Genomic DNA, 24,283 nt, shown 5'->3' with positions numbered 1-24,283 from the left:
CTTGTTCTCACATCCCTGTCCATCTGACATCTTTGTCTTACCTTTCTGGGATATGGCCTCAGAGTCTAGCACAGGGTGAGTCTTCAATAAGTGTTGGCTGAATGAACAAGTAGAGCATTCCAAGGAAAAGATGCTAGAAATGAGCTGCTCTCTTATAGTGGAAGAAGAATTGAGGGTCTGGGATGTCAAGCAATGTTCTAAGAACACAAAGTCAATAATGGGAACCCCAGGAATAAGTTTCTTGATCCATAATGTTCATCCACTGAATGAGAGTTTTCAGCTATTTTTAATTAACGTGTGCCTAGGAGAGATGTTCTCAGGGCATAGACCGATGTGTGGTCAATTCTAAGATATCACTGTAGCCCCCACTCTAGCATGTCAAGTGTTTTGTTTTGGTTTTTTTTAATGATCATTAGCAAACATTAGTATGTGAATTTTTATTAATTTTAAGATTTTAGAGATATGCCTTAAAACACATGGTGACAAACGAGCAAGTAAGATACCAAACAAGCTGAAACCATCACACTAGACTAGACTACTGTGTACAGGTCTTTTTCCTGAGGATACCAACACCACCCACTTGACTTCACCTCAGAGTCATCATTCTTGAAGTCACCAAACCTTGAGCTGGTGTGCCCCTCTGTTTTATGTCCTTTGGTTATGGAGATATACCTCTCAAGACTGTACCTGAAGCTGTAAATTGTATCATTCATCTTTGTATCACCAGTGCCTACCCCAAAGCCACTTATTCAGTAGATGTCAGCTTCTAAGACAAGTGAGCACAACTGAATATCACATGCAAGGTGATGAACTTAGATCTTCACCTCACACCATAAATGAAAAATTAACTCAAATGGATCAGAGACTTAAATATAAGAGCTAAATAGAAAAAAAATATATAGGAGAAAATCTCTGAGGTATTAAATTATGCAAAGATTTTTTTCAGATAGACACCAAACACACTTTCCATAAAAAAATTGATAAATTGGACCTCATCATTCTTTAAAAGTTTTGCATTACAAAAGACATTATTAAGAAAATAAAAAGAATAGCTACAGACTGTGAGAAAATCCTTATAAAAACATATATGGTGAAGGATTTATACCCAAAATATATAAAGAATTCCTACAACTCAATAATAAAAGGACAAATGATCCCCTTGATAATGTGCAAAATGTATGAGCTGATATGTCATGAAAGAAGATATAAAAATAGAAAATGGTTAATAAAGATACGAAAAGAAGTTTAACATCTTTAGTCATTGGGGAAATGCAAATTAAAACAAGTATGAGATATCATTTCACACCCACTAGAATAGTTATAATAAATAAGGCAGACAATAACAAATGTTGGTGACGTGTGGAGAAATGAGACCCCCTCATACATTGTTACTGGGAATATACAATCAGGTAGCTACTGTAAAAAACAGTTTAGCAGTCTGTTAAAGCTAAGCAGAAGAACCAGCCAATTCTGCTCCTAGATATCTACATAACAACAACAACAAAATACATCTATACCAAGCCTAGCAGAGAAAAGCTCACAGGAGCATTATTCACAGGAGCCCTAAACTGGAAACAACCTGAAGGTCAGTCAACAGGCAAACAGATACACGGAATGTGTATTTCCATATGATGGAATCCTATTCAACATGACAAAGGAAGGAATACCAACACAAGATACCTTATAGAGAAACTCAAAACATTAGGCAGAGAGAAAGAAGCCAGATACAAGAAACCATATATTGCTGTATGATTCTACTGATAAGAAATGTCCAGAAAAAGCAAACTGGAAGACATAAAACAGGTTAATAGTTGCCTGGCCCTAGGGATGGAGATAATCGTAAACGAGCATTCGGGATCTTGTTGGGAGGATGAAACTGTTTTAAAATGGATTTATAGCAATGGTTACACCATATGGTAAAGTTATTAATAATCATTGAATTGTACACTTGAAATGGATGAGTCTTGATATGTAAAATGTATTTCACTATGTTGTTTTTGAAAAAGACAAGTGACTGGATCACCGGTCCATTTATACCCATTGAAAACATTCTTCTCTTCATTGTCGTTTAGTATTCCATTAAATGAATACAGTACTGATTACTAGAAGCTGTCTATTCTCCTGATCTTTAAGAGTCTCACCTTTCCCCAAGCCCCACCGAAACTCTCTCAAAATACATTTTAACACACTTGTCCCAGTCCTTCAATTCACAGAGAAACATGCACCCTTTGACAATGGCTCATTCACATTTTTATAGAGCCCTTATTCAGTAGGGGCCCCTGGCCCTCAGAATGCTAACAGTTCTACAGAAAAAAAAAAAAAAAAAAAAGGATTCGCACAAACAACCATGAGATAGAGGTTCTGAGGATGGCAAGATCCTTCTGGATGCAGATGGGAGAAAACAGAAAATCTTTCTTCAAGACACTGCGTGAAAGTCAGAACTCCCACACCCGGAAGTGAACAGTGCAAGACCTCCTTGGCCAGCCCAGTGGTGCAGTACATCTACTCTGAGTGCTGGGAGCATCAGATCTTTGTTCCTGCTCCTTCTCTTTTCTTGCCAAACCATGTTCACTTGCTGTTGGCTTTGTTATCATGCTAACTACTCAAACTCAGGCAAAAATCAAATAACTGAGCTTTCATTTGAGCCCTGTGGTTGTTATCTGCACATCTTCAATACATAATTGTGTCTTAGAATGTACTATTTCAAAAATTATGTTTTTCACAAATTTCAGCTCCTCTCACCAAGAGATGGTGTCAAAGAGGGGAGGGCTAGAAGGGGAAGTCCTGCCAGAAGACAAGCACTAATGCTCTGGAAAAAGACACCCTCATTAGTGATTAACATGCCAGAAGGGTATACTTTCCCCCAATAAATATGAATCAAAAGTCAGTATGTAGTATCTTATGTTTGACCATGCATGGAAAATGAATCGTAACTTTGGTAGGAAACCCACTGAAATAGAAGTTTGACCCTTAGAGAAGCTGCTGAATCACTGTATGGAAGGATATTATTTGTTTCTTTGGTTCCAAAGAACTCTCAGCTTTTTGAAGAAAATAGATAGTGTCACTGTTTTCAATAGTTCTGTCCTTTACCATTTATCATGCAATGAACAAATTCAGTCATTAAGCAAATACTTACAGTACGTACTTATGATGTCTACCTTGATATTGGAGATATCAAGGAAACATTTCATGCAAAGATAGGCACAAAAAAGGACAGAAATGGCATGGCTCTAACAGAGGCAAAAGAAATTAAGAAGAGGTGGAAAAAATACACAGAACTATACAAATAAGGTCTTAATGATCCAGATAACCATGATGGTGTGGTCACTCACTTAGAGCAGACATCCTGGCATGTGAAGTAAAGTGGGGTTTAGGAAGCATTACTACAAACAAAGTTAGTGGAGGTGATGGAATTCCAGCTGATCTACTTCAAATCCTAAAAGATGATGCTGTTAAAGTGTTGCACTCAATATGGCAGCAAATTTGGAAAAATCAGCAGTGGCCACAGGACTGGAAAAGGTCAGTTTTCATTCCAACCCCAAAGAAGAGCAATGCCAAAGGATGCTCAAACTACCACACAATTGCACTCATTTTGTATACTAGTAAAGTTACATTAGAAAAGACTCTGATGCTGGGAGGGATTGGGGGCAGGAGGAGAAAGGGACAACAGAGGGTGAGATGGCTGGATGGCATCATTGACTCGATGGACATGAGTCTGAGTGAACTCTGGGAGCTGGTGATGGACAGGGAGGCCTGGCGTGCTGCAATTCATGGGGTCGCAAAGAGTCAGACACAACTGAGCAACTGAACTGAACTGAACTGAAAGTTACATTCAAAATCCTTCAAGCTATGCTTCAGGAGTATGTGAACCAAGAGCTTCCAGATGTACAAGCTGGATATAGAAAAGGCAGAGGAACCAGAGATCAAATTGCCAACATTTGTTGGGTCATAAAGAAAGCAAAAGAATTCTAGAAAAACATCTACTTTTGCTCCATTGACTACACAAAAGCCTTCAACTGTGAATTACAACAAACTGTGGAAAATTCTTAAAGAGATGGGAATACCAGACCATCTTACCTATCTCCTGAGAAATCTGTATGTAGGTAAAGAAGCAACAGTTAGAACCTTACATGGAACAATGGACCAGTTCAAAATTGGGAAAGGAGTACATCAAAGCTGTATATTGTCAATTAGTGTATTTAACTTATATACAGAGTACATCATGCGAAATGCCAGGCTGGATGAATCACAAACTGGAATCAAGATTGCCAGGAGAAATATCAACAACCTCAGACATCCAGATAATACCACTTTAATGGCAGAAAGTGAAGTAGAACTAAAGAGCTTCTTGATGAAGGTGAAAAAAGAGAGTGAAAAGCTGGTTTAATACTCAACATTCAAGAAACTAAGATCATGGCATCTGGTTCCATCACTTCATGGCAAAGGGGGGAAAAAGTAGAAACAGTGACAGAATTTATTTTCTTGGGCTCCAAAATCACTGAGGACATTGACTACAGCCAGGAAATTTAAAGATGCTTGCTTCTTGGAAGGAAAACTATGACAAACCTAGACAGCATCTTCAAAAGCAATGACATTGCTTTGCCAACAAAGGTCCATATAGACAAAGGTACGGTTTTTCCAGTAGTCATGTACAAATGTGAGAGTTAGACCATAAAGAAGGGCAAGCACCGAAGAATTGATGCTTTTGAATTGTGATGCTGGAGAAGACTCTTGAGCGTCCCTAGGACAGCAAGGAGATCAAACCAGTTAATCCTAAAGGAAGTCAACACTGAATATTCATTGGAAGCACTGATGCTGAAGCTGAAGCTCCAATACTGAATTCCTTCCAATTCACTGGAAGGAAAGATGTTGAAGCTGAAGCCACCTGCTGCAAAGAGCCAACTCATCAGAAAAGACCATGATCATGGGAAAGATTGAAGGCAAAAGGAGAAGAGGGTGGCAGAGGATGAGGTGGTTAGATACCATCATCGACTCAAGGCACATGAATCTGAGCAAACTCCAGGAGACAGTGAAGGTCAGGGAAGCCTGGTGTGCTGTAGTCTGTGGGGTTACAAAGAGTTGGATATGACTTAGCAACTGAACAATGAAAACGTAGTACATACCATATACCAGGCACTGGGCTAACATGATGAATGAAATAAAAAAGGATGAAAGATGTGTGAGGAGCTCAAGTATAGTTCAGTGTTTATTAAAATATGGCCAGTGGACCACTTGCACTCAGAATAACCTGAAGGGCCATTTAAATGCAGATTCCTGGGCACCCCCTCAGCCAAAATGAAACAGAACCTCTGAGCAGAGCTCCGGAATACACACTATAAGAAGTTCTACAGGGAATTTTTACATACATATTTATGATCTGCATCATAAACAAATATAGCAGAATAAAAGATGTCTCCATTAGATTTATTGCCAATTATGTGTCAGAGCTCCCTTGTATATAATATTCTTAGTGCTGATAATGTTTGCATATAAGCTTCTAACCAGTATAAAATTATCAATATCATGAAAATAATGATCACTGTTAAAGGAGGACACAAAGGAGGATGAAATTGATCCACCAGAGTCAGGAAAGGTATCATAGAGGAAACACCTGAGTTAGGTCTTATAGCCAGACCTTTAAGCTGAGTCAGCCACTTTTGAAGCTTTGTCTGAGTCATGATTTTCTAAGCATCACAATCAAGAACTGGATAAATCAAGCTGTTGTTGCCACTGCTGATCCTAAAAACAGTTGGCTTCTGCCATTCACTCTGGAACCAGTAGAAAGATACTTTGGAACCAGCCTGTATCCTCCTTTAGCTCATATCTGAGTCAAGGTCTTGCTGGATGCAGCAAACTGGTATCATTCAAGCCACGTATCTTCATTAGCTACAGGGGAGGATGCTTTTGTTTTTATGCTACTTTAGGAAAGGGAAATCCATAATGAAGGGAACTATCAAAACATGGAGTGGATGGCTGGAGTACATTTTAAGCTGCTACGAATGTCACATGCCTACCTCCAGAGCCTGAGGCGTTTGCCACTCTGCTGTACTGTTCCATACTGTCACCAGGGATGTGCAGCACTCTTACTGTCCAGTTCTGAGTCTTGCATAGAACGTAAGAGGTTGTCTTCATCTGTTCTGATTGCTATAATGAAAATATAAACTGGGTGATTTACTAACAACAGATACACTATATTTTTCACAGCTCTGGATGCTGTGTCCAACAGGAAGGCCCCAGAGGATTTGGCATCTAGTGAGGGCCCACTTGTATCAATAACCTCAGATATGCAGATGACACCACCCTTATGGCAGAAAGTGAAGAGGAACTAAAAAGCCTCTGGATGAAAGTGAAAGAGGAGAGTGAAAAAGTTGGCTTAAAGCTCAACATTCAGAAAACTAAGATCATAGCATCTGGTCCCATCACTTCATAGCAAATAGATGGGGAAAGAGTAGAAACAGTGTCAGACTTTATTTGGGGGGGCTCCAAAATCACTGCAGATGGTGACTGCAGCCATGAAATTAAAAGATGCTTACTCCTTGGAAGGAAAGCTATGACCAACCTAGATAGCATATTCAAAAGCAGAGACATTACTTTGCCAACAAAGGTCCGTCTAATCAAGGCTATGGTTTTTCCAGTGGTCATGTATGGATGTGAGAGTTGGACTGTGAAGAAAGCTGAGCGCCAAAGAATTGATGCTTTTGAACTGTGGTGTTGGAGAAGACTCTTGAGAGTCCCTTGGACTGCAAGGAGATCCAACCAGTCCATCCTAAAGGAGATCAGTCCTGGGTGTTCATTGGAAGGACTGATGCTGAATCTGAAACTCCAATACTTTGGTCACCTCATGCGAAGAGCTGACTCATTGGAAAAGACCCTGATGCTGGGAGGGATTGGGGGCAGGAGGAGAAGGGGACGACAGAGGATGAGATGGCTGGATGTCACCGACTCAATGGACATGAGTTTGGGTAAACTCCAGGAGTTGGTGCTGGACAGGGAGGCCTGGCGTGCTGCAATTCATGGGGTCTCAAAGAGTCGGACACGACTGAGCGACTGAACTGAACTGAAGGCCCACTTCTTGGTTCCTAGATTGTCTTTGCCCTGTGTCCTCACACAGCTGAGGGATCTCTCCGTGGTCTCTGTCATAAGGGCACCAATCCCATTCAAGTAGACTCTACCCTCATCATCTGCCAAAGGCCTCACCTGGCAATACCATCACCTTGAGGATTAGCATTTCAACATATGAATTTTGGAAAGACATAAACATTCAGTCCACTGCAGAAGTGTTTGCAGTAGGAAGAGATGAGCACTTCACAGCCAATATTCTAACCCCCAAATGGACTTAATATAGCTATTGCCAAAGTCCCTTCTCCTTTAATCATACCTAAGGCAACTGAAATGGAACAGTAAAAAGTAATGCAAAAATCTTCCCCTCTGTTAACGGCCTAAGATCACAAGAAATAACTGAGTCTGTTGATCAGCTGCTTCAGAAATGAATAATCCAATATGCATGCCAAGACCCAAATATTCATTTTCCACTTACAGATTTTAGCAGCACTCAGATGGCAAATACTAAATCATTCAACAGGTCAACTAATGTAATTATCTGAGGTTATATCTTAAAGATAACTTGGTAGGTTGATCAGGCTGCAGGTTAGCTCAAATTAAAACATTGTACATGATTCATATTACAGTTCTATAGAAGCAGCTGGTAACCACTGATATTTATCAATGGAACTTGTTTTTTTCTGCTTGTGATATAAAATTTAAGGAATTCAACACAATGCTTGTCCAAACATTTAAGCATATAAAACCCTATGTGGGATGGGATGAGTTCCACCGGGGTGGGTGTTCTATTCTTAAAAAATCATCAACACCTACAAGGCTTCATTTTTAGCTCCTACCTCACTCCATCTCCATGCACTTAAACCACACCTCCTTTGTTCTTGAGCTCATCTCAATTGTCTAGGTCAGGTTACTGACAACGAAAAAGCTGGTCCGAGGGTAGAACAATGGAAAGCTATGTATTTTACTTCTGTTTCCAGAAAAAGAAAGAAAAAAAAAAAGGTTTCTTCAGGATCATTATAAAAGTCAACCACATGAAGAATATTTCTAACTTTTTAAAGTCCTTTAGAAAATATTACCCATTGTGGTACTTAACCTTCTTAAGTGAAGATTCTCACAGAAAATTACTCTCCTACTTGTAAAAATGTGTTGTCTTCTGACAGGCAAGTACCCTTCTATTTATGACATATAATGAAAAGTATATAGCACATGCAGTTTTTATTTTTTTTATTATCATCTACCAGGAACCTTGAAGCTAAATTTATTGCTCAACTGCAATAATTACCTTTAGCTGTTTTTTTGATATAATTAAATTTTTCCTTTATTATTTGGTTGATAGTCTCTTAATAGAGTTATTAAGTCTAAAGTGTCAAGTTATTTTTTCAATTTATATTTCTATAGGTTAAATTTAATATAAAATTCAGTCCCTTTAAATGTACAGTTTGATGAGTTTTCACAATTGTATATAATTGGTTACGGATTGTCACCACAATCAAATTATAGAATATTTCTGATACTGATCAGGGTTCTTGGCCTTCCCCAATCAATAGAAATTGATAAGAGGCCAGACAAGAAATTCAGGAAAGGCTTTATTGGGGCCCTGACTGTTGCAGCGGGGAGTAAAAACAAGTAATAGTTTCCCTTGTTTGCTTCCGGAGGTACGTGCAAGCTGATTCCTTCTGTGCGGTGTGTCCCGGTGTTTAGCTAGGGTGGATTGGGTGGCTTACCCACCGCTTTGCTGGTGTTGAGCGCAGATGGCATGTGTTTTTGCTCCTGACTCTTCAGAAGTGTCATTTGGATTGTTTCGGTCTTTTTGTGTCCTGTTGTCCATAATTTGCCCCAACTGCCCATGCACACAGTTTTCATTTTGTTTGGTTTTTGTTGTTTTGTTTGTTTGTTTAGTTCCTTATACTTTCTTTGCATTTTGTTGCTCCAGCAGGCATCCGTCCAGGTGCAAGCACTGCAGCAAGGAGTCCCAGGTCCCAGGCCCGGCCTGTCTCATTTTCAGCACCCTAAAAAATTTCCTCTCTGCAGCTGATCGCTTCCCTTGACACCAACCCTCAGGCAACTACTGATCTACTTTCTGTCATTACAGTTTAATCCCTTCTAGAATTTCAAGTGAGTGGGATCACACAGAATGTAATTATGTGACTTCTTTTACTTAGCATAAGATTTTTAAATACATTCATGTTGTTGTGTATCAATATTTCATTACATTTTTAATTACCAAATAGAATTTCATGGTATGGTTATACCACAACTTGTTTATCCGTTAACCAGTTGAAGGACAAGTGGTTTGTTTCATTTGAGACTATTATGAATACCGTGGTTATAAACATTCACATACAAGTTTTGTATGGACATATATTTTCATTTCTCATGGGTAAATACTTAGGAAGTAGGAGTCCTATGGTAAGTTTACACATATAAGACAATGTCACGTTCTTTCCCAAAATAGCTGAGCCATTTTGCAATCCCACCATCAATAGATGAAAGAGTTCCAGTTACTCCACATCTTTTTCAACACTTGATGTTGGCAGGCTTTTTAATTGTAACCATTCTGCCAAGTTTGTAGTAATTTGCATTTCCCTGCTGACCAGTGATGCTGAGTATCTTTACAGGTGCTTATTGGTCATGCTCTTAAATTCTTTTTTGAAGTATCTATTCAAATTCTTTGCCTATTTTTATTAAATTGCTTGTTTTCTTATTATTGATTATGAGATATTTATATCTTCTAAACTCAAGCATTTTGTCACATTATATGTTTTGCAAATACCTCCAACCAGTCTGTGATGCCTTTTCATTTTCTTAACTATGTCATTCATGGAACAAAAGTCTTCAATTTTTACGAAGTCAACTTTGTAAAATGCTTCCTCTCATGATTCAGATTTTTTATGATTTGAGAACTCTTTGATTAATCCAAGCTTTTTCATCCTCTGTATTACTGACATTTTGGACCAGACAATTCTTTGTTACATAGGTTGTCTTATACATTGTAGGACATTTATTAACAGGTCTGACCTATACTCATTAAATACCAATAGCAGGATCCCCCCACCAATTGTGACAATCAAAAATGTCTCTAGAGTTTGCCAAATGTCCCTTGAAGGACAAGTTGCCCCTGGTTGAGAATCACTGGCTTAACCCAATGTCACAACTTTTTTTTTTTTTTTCAGCAGTCTTATAGCTTTAGCTCCTACATTTAGGTTTACAATTCATGTCAATCCCTGTGTAAGGTTGATGTAGGAATCAAAATTCATTTTTTCCAGATAGATATTCAATTTTCTAGCCATTGGGCTGCCATTTCCTCCTCCAGGGGATCTTCCCAACCCAGAGATTGAACCTTGTCTCTTTCATCTCCTGCACTGGCAGGCAGATTCTTTACCACTGGTGCCACTCGGGAAGCCCCATTGTTTTAGTACCATTTGTTTAAAAGTGTATCCTTACCCCCATTGCACTACATTGGGACATTATTCAAAAATCACTTGACCTTATAAATGGAGATCTATTACTGATCTCTCTATTACATTCCATTTCCATATTTCTAGACTTATGCCAATAAAACACAGTCTTGAGTACTGTAGTTTTAAAATAAATCGTGAAATTAGGTAGTCTAATTACCTCATTCTTTTTCAAAATTGTTTCAGCTAATCTAGGTCCTTCACCTTTCCACACATCTTAGAACAAGCTTGTCCATTTCTTTTTTTCTCTAATAAACTTTCTTGTTTTGAATAATTTCAGATTTGCAAACAGTTGCAAAGATATTATGGAGTGCTTCCACTTACCCCCCACCCAGTTCCTGTTTCCAGAGGTTGTGTTCAGTCAGTCGTGTTTGACTCTTGGCCACCCCATGAACTGCAGCACGCCAGACTTCCTTGTCTTTCAACACCTCCCAGAGCTTTCTCAAACTTATGTCCATCGAGTTGATGATGCCATCCAACTATCTCATCCTCTATTGCCCACTTGTCCTCCTGCCCTCAATCTTTCCCAGCATCATGGTCTTTTCCAGTGAGTTGGCTCTTCACATCAGGTGACCAAAGTATTGGAGCTTCAGCTTCAGCATCAGTCCCTCCAATGAACATTCAGGGTTGATTGCAGTATGTCTATTAAAGCTAAAAAACCAACACTGGTACATTGCTATTAATGAAAGAGTTTATTTTAATTTCATTGGTTTTTTTCTATGAATATCCTCTTTCTGTCTCAGGATCCAATATAGAATACCACATTGCTTTTAATCATCATGTTTCCCCTCTCTCTTCCCAGACTTTCTTTGTCTTTCACATATGATCTTAACAGTCTTGAGGAGTATTTGGTCAGGTATTCTGTAAAATGTCCCCCAAATTGTTTTTCTCATGATTAGACTGGGATCATGCCACACTAATGCCTGGCATCACACTTCTCATCACATAATATCAGGGGAGACCTACTATCTACAGTGCAGTTTAGTTCAGTCACTCAGTCATGTCTGACTCGTTGAGACCCCATGAACTGCAGCACGCCAGGCCTTCCCATCCATCACCAACTCCCAGAGTCCACCCAAACCCATGTCCATTGAGTCGGTGATGCCATCCAACCATCTCATCCTCTGTTATCCCCTTCTCCTCCTGCCCTCAATCTTTCCCACCATCAGCGTCTTTTCCAATGAGTCAGCTCTTCACATCAGGTGGCCAAAGTATTGGAGTTTCAGCTTCAGCATCAGTCCCTTCAATGAACACTCAGGACTGATCTCCTTTAGGATGGACTGGTTGGATCTCCTTGCAGTCCAAGGGACTCTCAAGAGTCTTCTCCTACACCACAGTTCAAAAGCATCAATTCTTTGGTGCTCAGCTTTCTTTATAGTCCAACTCTCACATCCATACATGACCACTGGAAAAACCATAGCCTGGACTAGATGGACCTTTGTTGGCAAAGTAATGTCTCTGCTTTTCAATATACTATCTAGGCTGGTCATAACTTTCTTTCCAAGGAGCAAGCGTCTTTTAATTTCATGGCTGCAGTCACCATCTGCAGTGATTTTGGAGCCCCAAAAAATAAAGTCAGCCACTGTTTCCACTGTTTCCCCATCTATTTGCCATGAAGTGATGGGACTGGATGCTATGATCTTAGTTTTCTGAATGTTGAGCTTTAAGCCAACTTTTTCACTCTCCTCTTTCACTTTCATCAAGAGCCTCTTTAGTTCTTCTTCACTCTCTGTCATAAAAGTGGTATCATCTGCATATCTGAGGTTATTGATATTTCTCCTGGCAAACTTGATTCCAGCTTGTGCTTCTTCCAGTCCAGCATTTCTCATGATGCACTCTACATAGAAGTCAAATAAGTAGGGTGACAATATACAGCCTTGACATACTCCTTTCCCAATTTGGAACCAGTCTGTTGTTCCATGTCCAGTTCTAGCTGCTGCTTCCTGACCTCCATACAGATTTCTCAAGAGGCAGGTCAGGTGGTCTGGTATTGCCATCTCTTTAAGAATGGCATCATTAATGATGTTAACCTTTAAGTCAAGTTTCTTTTCAAAAGCCTATTTGACACTGATTGGGATTCCAATGATTCCACATGTCAATATGGGGAAAACTGCGATCTTAATAACATGGAGTTTCTCAGCCCATAAACATTGTTTATCTTTTTACTTATTTAGGTCTTCTTTAATTTCTCTCACCTCCTCTAAGCATGTATTTCAGTTCACTGCCCTGTACCTTCAAGAAGTGACATTATTGTTGCTATTATTATTACTCATATGTTCCAGAGTGTACAGTTATCTGGGTAAGGTCACTTCAGTAAGATCTAACTCAGCCATTACTGAAAACAGAACCTAACACTGCCTCAATACTTTTAAAGGTGGACAGGGAAATGTAGACAGACAAATTTATATTATTATCTTTAAAATACCCTTAAAATAGAATCATAACTACTATCTGTGCTGAGCCAACCTGCAATCTTAAAATTCATCAACAATGAATACACAGTTTGAATAGAAACAGACTTTTTTGTGAGTCAGTGAGTTTGACTACATGAAACTGATGACTTTATATATGGTTAAAATTTCAAATCCTAAAAGATCAACCATATGAGAATTATATTCAAATCTTAACAAAGTCGTTCAATGTTGTCCACATTGTGGTAAAATGGGCATAACTCTGTAGAGTAATAGATTTTAAATGGGAATACATTCTGTTACCACTTTTGGAACACAAATACACAAGAGCATTAAAATTATTATCTTGACCTATTAATTCTACTTTAGATACTCTATCCAATGAAAACAATGCTAAATAGAGTCAGAGGGAAGAATTACCCTTTAATCAAATATTTTTACTACGGCACATTTTTATAATGTAATGAAAATACTACTTAAATGCCCAATAGGAAAAGAAATCATTCTATTCACACAGCCATTTAAAAAGGATGTTCATGCAATTATTCTACAACAAAGGAGGCAAAAATACACAATAGAGAAAAGATGTGGTACATAAACAAACAATGGAATATTAGTCACAAAAAAGAATGAAACTTTGCCATTTGTTTCAGTGTGGATGAACCTAGAGAATATTATGCTTAATGAAATAAGTCAGACAGAGAAAGACAGTATATAATATCACTTACATGTGGAATCTAAATTATAATGGATGTGTATGCAGAACAAAACCATAGTAACAGGTATGGAGAACAAATAAGTAGCTACAGTAGAGAGAGAAAGGGGCTGGTGCAAATTAGGGGTATGGAATTAAAATATAAAAATTAATATGTATAAAATAGATTTAAAAACAGGATATATTATATAGCACAGGGAATTATAACCATTATCTTGTAATAACATTTAATGGAATATAATCTGTAAAAAATACTGAATCACTATGCTGTACACATGACATTAATACAATATTGTAAATCAACTATCAGGTTTCCCTGATAGTTCAGCGATAAAGAATCCACCTGCAATGCAGAAGACATGGGTTCTATTCCTGGGTCCAGAATATCCCCTAGAGAAGGAAATGGTAACCCATTCCAGTATCCTTGCCTGGGAAATCCCATGGACAGAGGACTCTGGCAGGCTACAGTCCATGGGGTCACAGAAGAGTATGACTTAGCAACTAAACAACAACAACAAATCAACTATATTTCAAAAATAAATATATTAATTAAATAAATAAAAATGATTTTATGAAAAGCTTTTAGCATTATAATATTGCTATTGGTGGCCGGGTTGTTTAGCAGCTAAGTCATGTCCGACTCTTCTCAACTCCATGGACTGTAGTCTGCCAAGTTCCTCTGTCCATGGGGTTTTTCAGGCATGAATACTAGTGTGGGTTGCCATTTTCTTATCCAGGGGATCTTCCCCACCCACGAATCGAACCCGATGTCTCCTGTGTCTCCTGCATTGGCAGGCAGATTCTTTACCAGTGAGCCACCTGGGAAGCCCTATTATAATACTAAGTATTTGTATATGCTGTATGAGTTCCACTTTATTTTTTAAGTACAGAAGATTAGAAGTTAATATGCCATAATCTTATTGGTGGCTAGTGAGACTAGAGTTGTTTACTTCTTCATTTTCCTACTTGCTATTTTTTAATAGTGAGGCAAGAAAACAATAAAAACATTTTAATTTTATAAAAATTTACCTTATTATTAAATTTCTGAGCTGGAAAAAAAAACTTTAGAAACCTAGCTGACCCTCTGTACTTCATTGATAAGAAAATTTCCTTATCAGTAGACATCACAGAGAGTTAAAATATTTGTCTAAGTACACAAAGTATGTTGTTAGTACTCTATTGTATGGTGAGATTGTATTCTGACTCGTTGGATATGATATTACATACTGATCATTTTTGTTGTGTCCCAGACTCCATTTCTGTGGTTAAGGGGATGGCATAGTTCACATGAACAATATTTACTTAAAACAGTTTAAAATTTATTATATAAAACAACTCAAGCAAGGTTAATTTTAATATAGATGCCCTAGAATCTGGGAAATAAAAGAAATTTTAGTGTTGTTTTTTCCAATGATTATATCAAATTCTGAGTAAAAGTGGAGTTTCACCCTAGAAAGCTTTTTAGTTTTGAGATTTAAGATGTGTGATTTAAGATTAAAGAGCATGCACTACATTTTACTTATTAAAAGCTCATTATTCCGTTGTTCGAGTTACTCCTGCTTGTTTGTAGTTGCTCAAACAGAAACGACAGGGTAAAATGTGATTTTATAAATGAGGACTTTCTGTTATGAACTGGTCCACTTTTACTGTCAAACTCTCATGAACTAAATGATATAAGGCCAAAGTTACTGATAATTATCTATTAATCATATACTGGATATAACAACCTTTAACTTGGTTTCAAATACCCCAAATAATTTTTCCTAAAGTCTTTCTCAATATAAAAAACATTTTTAGTGTAACATTTCATACCACTGGAAGATAATCCAAAGGGAATGTATAAGGTTAGTTAAGTGTTTATCTTATCAAAAGTCTGGTCTCTTTGGGTTACTGTTTGGATTCTAGCTAATCAGGCTTAGTTTAAGAACTTTAAGCAATTAACAGTATTCAAACAGCACCAATCTGCAATATTATTTCAGCTGGGAGAGCAGCCATATGAACCAATACAGCTTCCTTACTAAAAATAAATGATAACACTTTCCACTCTCTGGGGAGTTAGTTTTTAAAGTATGTCACACTGCATAACAAAACCAAAGAGTGTGAAATATCTAAGTAATAAAAAACCCAAAGCCATGCTATGTTTTCAGATTTAAAAAAATAATAAACTAACTTTGCCAACAAAAACATCATTGCAGGAAGACAAAACAAATACAAAGTGAATTTAAGGGGTAGACTGTGGTCCCTTTCCCTTCAAGAACCACTACTTCCCTTGTTTGTAAATCTGCTTGGTTTTATTAGCAATTTTTAACACACAGTAGCTCAAATCAACAACTCATTTGCTCTTCAGACTTTGACACTTCCCAAGCTGCTAGGCCTGTGCTTAACTAAACAAGTACAGTAGAACAAGTGGAACATTTATGTAACACAGAAACTATAAATGTTCTTTGAGAAACAAAGAGGCCTACTCATTCTAGAAGATAAGACTAAGGGCTGAGAGCATTACCTTTTAAAACTCCTGTTGAGGAAGGTACCTCTTACACTTGTTGAAGTTAAAAGCATCACATCATTTGTTTACTGACAATAAAATATCCTTCTTTTCTCTAAGTAATTTTTTTAATTCACTTAGCATCTATCCAGTGTTAGACATCGTACTAAGAATTTTACACATATTCTTTCCTTTAAACCTTGAAATAATCCTATGAAGGATTGAATTTATATTCATTTTGTAAATGGAGAAACTGAGCCTTGAGGTCATTCAACAATTAAATACTGGAGCGTGGTTCGGACTCATGAGGTCTGCCTTCAGAGTCTGTGGCTCTTACCCACTGTGGGCAAATTAAAATGACACCAAAGAATTTCTAGAATGGAAGAGATAACAAAAATACCTGAAATAAACATTACTCTTGTTATTTAGTTGCTAAGTCAGACTCTTGCAGCACCATGGACTGTAGCCCTCCTGGTTTCTTCTGTCTATGGGATTTTCCAGGCAACAATACTGGAGTGGGTTGCCATATCCTTCTCCAGAGGATCTTCCCTACCCAGGGATCCAACCTGTGTCTCCCGAATTGGCAGGCAGATTCTTCACCACTGAGCCACGAGGGAAGCCTGAAATAAACATGACTGATAATAAAATCATAAAACACATCCCATCTATGGCCTTTCTTTTCCCACTGACAGATATTTAGTGATGTCTCTTACCAGTGCTAACTCTTCCCCCTTGGCCCCTTTCTCTTCCACAATACACATGTATGCATGCACAAACACACATACACACATCTTCACTAATAGTACCTGTGGTACTTAAAAATAGGGGAGGAAAAAGCAATATTCTAATTCAAAAAATGGACTAAAGGCTAAGTGTGGCCTCAGAGCCTTTGGGGTAGGGAGGGCAAGAGAGATTCTTATTTGACAATTGATTAGATCTTCTCCCACTTATTTGTTTACTTCTAGGTAAACTCATTTACAGGTATATAGGAATAAAAGAAAAAGTCTCCACAGAAGAGCTGGTTCATGGATTTCTCTCACATCTCTGCTCAAGCCAAAAGGCCTGTTGCTTACCCAAGAGAAACAAATGTAGTGGGCTTTCCAGACCAGAATTAAAAATGAATTCTATCAAGTAAACTTAGCTCTTAGTGAAACAGACCCTGTAGGCTATCATTTTCCAGTCTAAGGGACTTTCAGGGATGAAGGATAGGATGCTAAACATCCTAGTCTGATACAGCAACCACTAGCTACACATGTCTACTGAGCACTTGAAAGGTGGCTAGTGTGACCTGGGAACAAACTTTTTAACTTTCTCATTTTAAACCATCACATAAACTAATGATTATCATTTGGACAGAATAGCTCTAGACTCATCTCAGTAACTACCATTCACTGAGTATCTATTATGTGCTTCAAAACTACATTTGAGGAAGGTCCAATTTTGTTCCCATTTTTCAGAAAGGAAATTGAAGCTATGAGAGAAAAAATGACTTGCTCATGGCTTTACAACTAGTAAGTGGTAAATTCTGGATTTTATACCCATGTCTGTCCCTCTCAATGCCTGATGCTTTCACTACCAATGGTTCCCAACATTGGTTAGCTATCAGCTGGTGTGCTTTTCAGAAATACTCCCCCTCAAGTTCCATAACAGCACCCTTATGGCAGAAAGTGAAGAGGAACTGAGGAGCCTCTTGATGAAAGTGAAAGAGGATGGTGAAAAACCTGGCTTAAAACTCAACATTCGAAAAAAACTAGGATCATAGCATCTGGTCCATCACTTCATGGCAAATAGATGGGGAAACAATAGAAACAGTGAGAGACTTTCTTTTCTTGGGTTGCAAAATCACTGCAGATGGTGACTACAGCCATGAAATTAAAAGACATCTGCTCCTTGAAAGAAAAGCTATGACCAACCTAGACAGCATATTAAAAAGCAGAGACATTACTTTGTCAACAAAGGTCTGTGTAGTCAAAGTTTTCCAGTAGTCACGTATGGATGAGAGAGTTGGACCATAAAGAAAGCTGAGCACTAAAGAATTGATGCTTTTCAATCGTGGTGTTAGAGGAGACTCTTGAGAGTCCCTTGGACTGCAAGGAGATCAAACCAGTCAATCCTAAAGGAAATCAGTCCTGAATATTCATTGAAAGGACCGATGCTGAGGCTGAAGCTCCAATACTTTGGCCACCTCATGCAAAGAGCTGGCTCACTGAAAAAGACCCTGATGCTGGGAAAGACTGAAGGCAGGAAGAGAAGGGGACGACAGAGGATGAGATGGTTGGATGGCATTACCGACTTGATAAACATGAGTTTGAGCAGGCTCCAGGAGTTGGTAATGGACAGAGAAGCCTGGCGTGCTGCAGTCCATGGGGTTGCAAAGAGTTGGACGTGACTAAGCAACTGAACTGACTGACGTTCCATAACCCAGTAATTGTTAGAGGCAGGGTTCAGGCACGTGCATACCTCTGAAATTTTCACTATGCACCACCAGCAGTATGACCAAGGCCTCCTAGTAGGAGACAACCATTTCCAAAAGGAAGCTGCGATGAAATTCTACATCTATCTCTTCTCTTAAACATGGTCAACAGTTTAACGCTAAACAGTCCCACACTTTCCTTTTGCAGATCAAAGTAAATGACTAAGAGCAGTTGCTCTAAGCTAGGGTGAGGTCACTTAGCTGGTGTTTTGATGGAGCTAAGACAAGGACCCAAGTATAAGTTTACATGTAAATGCTGCTGTTTTTGGTTCCCTGGGGACAACAAATAAGCAAAGGACAGGAAAGCTCAACTAAGGTATGTAAAATCCTAAGCAGCAACTGAGAAGCCCAAGGCAGCAAAGGCTAGGAGTGTGTGACATTTGACTTCTAGTGGTGGGAATCGGAGAAGGCAATGGCACCCCACTCCAGTACTCTTGCCTGGAAAATCCCATGGACAGAGGAGCCTGGTAGGCTGCAGTCCATGGGGTCGCTAAGAGTAGGACACAACTAAGTGACTTCACTTTCACTTTTTACTTTCATGCATTGGAGAAGGAAATGACAACCCACTCCAGTGTTCTTGCCTGGAGAATCCCAGGGACGGGGAGCCTGGTGGGCTGCTGTCTATGAGGCTGCACAGAGTTGGACACAACTGAAGCAACTTAGCAGCAGCAGCAGCAGCAGTGGTGGGAATATCTGGCTCTTCCAGATTTGTCAGCATCGCCTTCTCTTATCCCCTCTTTCCACTGCTCCAAAGTCCTCAGGAGTGATCCAAGGCTTCTGTGCAGTATTTTTCACTCTCTCAGATACTTTTTTTTGTTGTTGTATTGAGAGAAAATTGACAAAGAACATTATAACATGATTTACTATTTGCATATATTACAAAATGACCACCAAACATATTAATAGCTATAAAAAATTTTTCCTCGCCATGTGATGAATTGTCAATGTCATACTTAACAGACATAATTTTACCTTTGGCCCATAGTATGTGCTTAAAATTATGACTATGAAATGAATGAAGCAGGTTTTGCAATTCAAGAGACAGATTACTCAGCTTCTGGATGGGTTCAGATATCCGAATATGTGTTTGGTAAATACCTTTTTAAAAAAGGAAAGTAAAAAATCCCTTCAGAACCTTTACACATTACTCACAAAAGTAGGTGGAGAAGATGATGTCAGTCTCCAGGGCAGGGTTATAGGCATATCTCCTCTTACTGTACTATGCAGATAACTGTATTCTATAGAAATCAGAGCTTTGTGGTAATTCTGTGTCATACAAATCTGTTGGCAAACATTTTCCCAACAGCATGTGCTCACTCCAGGTCTCTGTCACATTTTGGTAATTCTCACAATATTTCAAACCTTTTCACTATTATTGCAATTGTTTTGGTGACCTGTGATCAGTGATCTTTGGTGTCACTACTGTAATTGTTTGGGGACATCATAAACCATGCCTATTCAAAAAGGCAAGCCTAACTGATAATGTTGTGTGTGTCCTGACTTCTCCACTGACGCAAAGTTCCCCACTCTCTCTCCCTGTCCTCAAGCCTCTCAACTTCCTGAAACACAAAAATATTGAAATGAGGCCGATTAATAACCATATAGTGGCCTCTAAGTGTTCAAAGGAAAGGAAGAGATGAATATTTCTCACTTTAAATCAAAAGCTAGAAATGATTAAGCTCAGTGAGGAAGGCATGTTGAAAGCTGTGATATTCTGAAAGTTAGGCCTCTTGCATAAGACAGTCAGCCAAGTTGTAAATGAAAAGTTCTGCCAAGTTGTAAATGAAAAGGAAAAGTTCTTGAAGGAAATTAAAAATGTAACTCCAATGAACACCAAGTGGTAAGAGAGCAAAACAGACTTATTGCTGATATGGAAACAGCTTCAGTGGTCTGGATAGAAGATCAAACCAGACACAGCATTCCCTTAAGTCAAACTCTAATCCACAGTAAAGCCCCAACTCTCTTCACTTCTGTGGAGGCTGTGAGAGGTGAGGAACCTGTTGAAGAAAAGTTCCAAGCTAGCAGAGGTTGGTTCATGGGGTTTAAAAGAAGAGAAGCCATCTCCATGACATCAAAGTGCAAGGTGAAATAGCAAGCGCTAATGCAGACGCTGTAGCAAATTATCCAGAAAAACTAGCTAAAAACATTAGTGGATTCACCATTCTAGATGCCATTAAGAATTTGCAACTCATAGGTTAAGTCAAAATATCAACTTAACAGGAGTTTGGAAGAAGTTGATTCCAACCTCCATAAATGATTTTGAGGGGTTCAAGACTTCAGTGTAGAAAGTAACTATAGAGGTGGTGAAAACAGTAAGAAACTAAGATTACAATTGGAGACTGAATATATATTGTTGCAATCTCAGGAAAAAAAAAAAAACTTGAACAAATGAGGAGTTGCTTTTTCTGGATGAGCAAGGAAAGTGGTTACTTTCTCTCTTTCTTCTTTTTGTACTTTGGCCACACTGTGCAGCCTGTGGAATGGTTCCCCCACCAGGGATCGAATGAGGCTTCTGTAGTTAAAGTGCTGAATCCTAACCACTAGGCCACCAGAGAACTTCCCCAAGAAAGTGGCTTCTTGAGATGAATTCTACTCTGATAGAAGTAGATTCTATGGTAGAAGTAAGTCCTGGTAGAAGAAGTTGTCGAGAAAACTGTTGAAAGGACAGCAAAGAATTTAGAATATTACCTAAACTTAGTTGATAAATAAACAGGCATGGTTTGATAGGATTAACTCCAATTTTACTTTTTCAAAGGGTAAAATGGTGGGTAAAAAGCTATCAAACAGCATTGCATGATATAGAGAACTCATTCGTGAAAGGAAGAGTCAATTGATGTGGCAGACTTCATCACTGTCTTATTTTAAGACTGGCATCATATTCCCAGGTGGCTCAGTGGTAAAGAATCTGCCACCAATGAAGGAGACGCAGGAGACCTGGGTTTGATCCCTGGGTTGGGAAGATCCCCTGGAGAAGGAAATGGCAACCCACTCCAGTATTCTTGCCTGGAGAAACCCATGGACAGAGGAGCCTGGCGGGCTACAGTCCACAGGGTCACAAAGAGTTGGGACATGATTGAGTGAATGAACAACAATCAACGTCAAGGCCAGACCCTCCACCAGCAAAAAGATTACAACTTGCTGAAGGCTCAGATGATAGCTAGTATTTTTCTTTTTTTAATGATATGGAATTTTTAAAGCATCTATCTTGCTTTTTTTTTCTTTTTTAGATATAATGCTATTGTATACTTAACCTACAATATAGTGTAAACACAGTGTTTATATGCTCTGGAAAATCAAAAAATTCATGTGACTCCATCTATTGCATTGTGGTCGTGAATGCATGCTAAGTCACTTTAGTCATGTCCAACTCTTTGCAGCCCTATAGACTGTAGCCTGCCAGGCTCCTCTATCTGTGGGATTCTCCAGGCAAGAATACTGGAGTGGGTGGCCATGCCCTTCTCCAGGGGATCTTCCCCACCCAGGGATCAAACTCACTACTTATGTTTCCTGCATTGGCAGGCCAGTTCTTCACCACTAGTGCCACTGGGAAGCCTTTCATTGTGGTCATCTGGAAACAAACCTGTGTTATCTCTTCGGTATGCCTGTATTTTTTGTTTCAGGGGTTGTAAAGGCTTGAAAATGATAAAATAAGAAGAAAAAAATGAGAATACTGACCAAAAGTTAAGCAGAGGAATTTATACCATACTCATGTATTCCAAGAGTCCAGATAAGCACTGGAAACCTGTATTCATCCTTATCCTAGGTTAGGAGACCACTAAATCAAGCTCTAGGGGTTGAAAAGAAAGTCAACGATGAGAAGGAAATTGCCACAAAATTAGAAAACGCTGCTGTCAACATTACCTTTCAGACTACCCAAGTATGCTTCTCTCTCTTACAATAAATAGCAATAAAAATAATTTGTGATTTAGATTATCCTCAGCAATGGTATGTGCTATAAAATGCACTATGGAAATCATCTCTCTATTTAGGAACTCAGCACAGCTGCGCCAATAAGGAGGCTGGGTATATTCTGCAGCTAAATGAACTTGTGTTCTAAGAATCTGCCTTTAGAAGTAACAACTCTGAAAGCCAGAAGCAAAAAAACCTCAAGGATTATTGTAGCAAATGGCTTCAAATAGAAACATCTAGACTGTTGGCAAGTGCCTTTTAGAAGGAAGGACTTGAATTCTCTTGAAGCAAAATTACCAATCATTCTTGTGGCCTGCTGCTTACAAAAGTAAAGAAAACAGGGTTTTTTGAGCTACAGCTGCAGATTCAAAAATTAGGACCAGTAGATTTTGCTTTAGTAATGTAAAAAGCAAAACACCCCAAAGAGAGCAGAAAGAATTAGCTAAGGATGTTAGAGATGTGAAAGAAGATAATGATAGGAAAAAGTCATTTCAAACATCTCCAGACTGTAATCACAAGCCAAGGTTTCTTTTGAATCTTATCTGTCTACTTCACTCCCTGTCCTCACCCCAGGCCTTCCCCCACCTTTCTTATAATAGTAATATATGCCCAAGGCTTAAAAAGAACACAGAGGTATGTAAAATAAAATGTTAAAACCTTCTAACCTTTTTCTGCTCTTAATCCTATTAAAAATCCCTGAGAGTGAAAGTCATGACTCTTTGCAACCCCATGGATATACAGTCCATGGGATTCTCCAGGCCAGAATACTGGAGTGGGTTGCCATTCCCTTCTCCAGTAGACCTTCCCAACCCAGAGATCTCCCACATTGCAGGCAAATTCTTTACCAGCTGAGCCACCAGGGAAGCATTAAAAATTCCTAAAATTTAAAAAAAAATCATTGTCTAGTTCTTAAAATGGAGAAGACAATGGCAACCCACTCCAGTATTCTTGCCTGGAAAATCCCATGGACGGAGGAGCCTGGTAGGCTGCAGTCCATGGAGTCGCTAAGAGTCAGACACAACCGAGTGACTTTACTTTCACTTTTCACTTTCATGCATTGGAGAAGGAAATGGCAACCCACTCCAGTGTTCTTGCCTGGAGAATCCCAGGGACAGGGGAGCCTGGTGGGCTGCCATGGGGTCGCAGAGTCGGACACAACTGAAGCGACTTAGCGGCAGTGGCAGCAGCTCTTAAAATGCAGCAGCAGCAGCTCTTAAAACATTAAAGAAACACTGTATCCAGTGTGCATAACTTTGTTCCCTGGCCTCATATTTTCTATTAGGGCTGGTTGTATAAGCTAGAAAACAGGAGACAGAAAATCAAAAGCTGGAGGCTCTGCTGCTCACTTCTTCCCAACCATTTTTGCGCGTTTCGGCAAAGTTTTTCCTTGTCTGAAAAGTAAGGAAGATGAGAACGCTGGTTCTTGGTTCATGCTGAATTCAAACCTTCCTGTACTAGCACTGTCTAACAGAAACACAACTAAGCTACAAATGTGAGCCACATTCATAATTTTAAACTTTTTAATAACCATATTTAAAAAATAAAAAAGGTGAAGGCAATTATAATATTCTCACCCCAACACAGTCAAGATATTATCATCTCAACACGCAATCAACATTTGTTTTGTTGCTGTTTGTTGTTTCGTCACTAAGTCATGTCCCACTGTTCTGAGACCCCATGGACTTTAGCTCGCCAGGTTCCAATGTGCATGGGATTTTCCAGGCAGGAAAACTGGAGTGGGTTGCCATTTCCTTCTCCAGGTGATCTTCC

The 24,283-nt window shown here is 38.9% G+C and overlaps 1 long non-coding RNA gene across 2 annotated transcripts in view; it reads right to left on the bottom strand.

The window, feature by feature from the left end:
* LOC114115026 (uncharacterized) overlaps nt 1-24,283 on the bottom strand; it is a 245,082-nt gene that overhangs the window by 196,756 nt on the left and 24,043 nt on the right. The window contains exon 1 of one of the 2 annotated variants that reach the window (XR_009600741.1): nt 6,015-20,271. The exons of the other annotated variant lie outside the window; for it this stretch is intronic. This is a non-coding gene — a long non-coding RNA (uncharacterized LOC114115026). Of the gene's footprint in view, nt 1-6,014; nt 20,272-24,283 lie in introns of those variants that run through there. 2 annotated transcript variants of the gene reach the window in all.

The sequence above is a fragment of the Ovis aries genome, chromosome 5 (assembly GCF_016772045.2).
Source record: "Ovis aries strain OAR_USU_Benz2616 breed Rambouillet chromosome 5, ARS-UI_Ramb_v3.0, whole genome shotgun sequence".
NCBI classification, from domain to species: domain Eukaryota; kingdom Metazoa; phylum Chordata; class Mammalia; order Artiodactyla; family Bovidae; genus Ovis; species Ovis aries.
This window is presented reverse-complemented; position numbering and strand designations above follow the sequence as displayed.